This window comes from Tachyglossus aculeatus, chromosome 3 (assembly GCF_015852505.1).
Source record: "Tachyglossus aculeatus isolate mTacAcu1 chromosome 3, mTacAcu1.pri, whole genome shotgun sequence".
In the NCBI taxonomy this organism is placed as follows: Eukaryota; Metazoa; Chordata; class Mammalia; order Monotremata; family Tachyglossidae; genus Tachyglossus; species Tachyglossus aculeatus.
In genome coordinates, this window is record NC_052068.1 from 29,933,140 (window position 1) to 29,934,713 (window position 1,574).

The following is a 1,574-nucleotide window of genomic DNA, read 5'->3' on the forward strand; positions in this document are numbered from 1 at the left end:
GGAAATTGTCTGTTTTTGTGAGGTAAGGATTTTATATGAAATGAGAGCTTGGAGTCTCAGGCTGGTCTATTTTCATTTGTCACCACTTGGTCAATTTGCTGTTTGCCAATGGAAATGACAGACCATCTTTAGACGTTTGTTTCATAAAGACTACATGTTTTCAGCCTTTGCTGCAGCATTTCTGGTTTCTCACATTTAAAAGTGGATTACAAATGAAATTTAACACCGACTGTTTTGTACCAGGAAAATCTAATGCCCTACCTCAACCTCACTAATGAATGCCAAAATCATCATAAAGTCAAGCTTTATGAATAATGTATAGGCTCCAATTAAGTACAAATGTTTCAGTTCTTGTAATGGGTTACTACTGCCAGAACCAGCTTTAGTAATGGCACTGATGATAGGGTGGTCGGGGGGGAATTGGGGTTTGAAGTTCTTTGTTTATTTTTGACACAACTTGCAATACCCTCTAATATTTGCGCTCTGGGAATTTAACCTCCTACTGAAGTTATCAGAGATGCTTTTTTCAAACCTTAACTATGCCTTGTATTGAATTCCTAGTTCCCCAAATGTGTTCCTTAATAATCTAGGGACTTTTGTAAGAATGTATGCCCTCAAGCTGCAGAGTCTTCAGCTAGAATTGGCCTGGCAGATGTCTGTGTGGACAATCTCACAATGGGAGAGCTTCAAAGAAGAATTCTCTAGGCTGTGAATTCCTTGTGGATGGGGAACATATCTACCAACTCTGTTGTACTGTACTCTCCCAAATGCTTAATAGAGTGCTCTGTGATAGTAAGCAATCAGAAGCAGCGTGGCTCAGTGGAAAGGGCACTGGCTTGGGAGTCAGAGGTCATGGGTTCTAACCCCGACTCTGCTGTGTGACCTTGGGCAAGTTACTTAACTTCTCTGAGCCTCAGTTACCTCATCTGTAAAATGGGGATTAAGACCACGTGGGACAACCTGATCACCTTGTATCCCCCAGTGCTTAGAACAGTGCTTTGCACATAGTAAGTACTTAACAAATGCCATTATTATTATTATTATTATTAATCAATACATACCACTGATTGATAGGAAGCAAGGGGTATTCTTGGTTATGTTTCCCTCAAATAAGTGCATCTATTCCATCCATGGATTCAAGTAACCGAATCAAGAATTTTCATCATCCAGTTGCCAGTGTTTTATCTTGGTTTGCCTTTAAGTATACCCAAGGTGACAGAATAGTGCATAGTTGGAGACAGCTCCAGAAGACTGATCATGTTAATCTTGGGTTGTTAATCATGTTAATCAGTAGGCTTTTTCCCCACTGCTTGTAAACATGCTCTTCACCCCTATGCTAAAAAAACCCCTCCTTTGATAAATAAAATAATACTAAAAATGGTATTTCTTAAGTGCTTACGATGTGTCAAACAGTGTTCTAAGCACTGGGGTAGACAAAAGGTAGTAAGGTTGTCCCACGTGGGGCTCACAGTCTTAATCCCCATTTTACAGATGAGGTAGCTGAGGCCTAGAGAAGTTAAGCGGCTTGCCCAAGGTCACACAGCAGACAAGTGCCAGAGCCGGAATTAGAACCC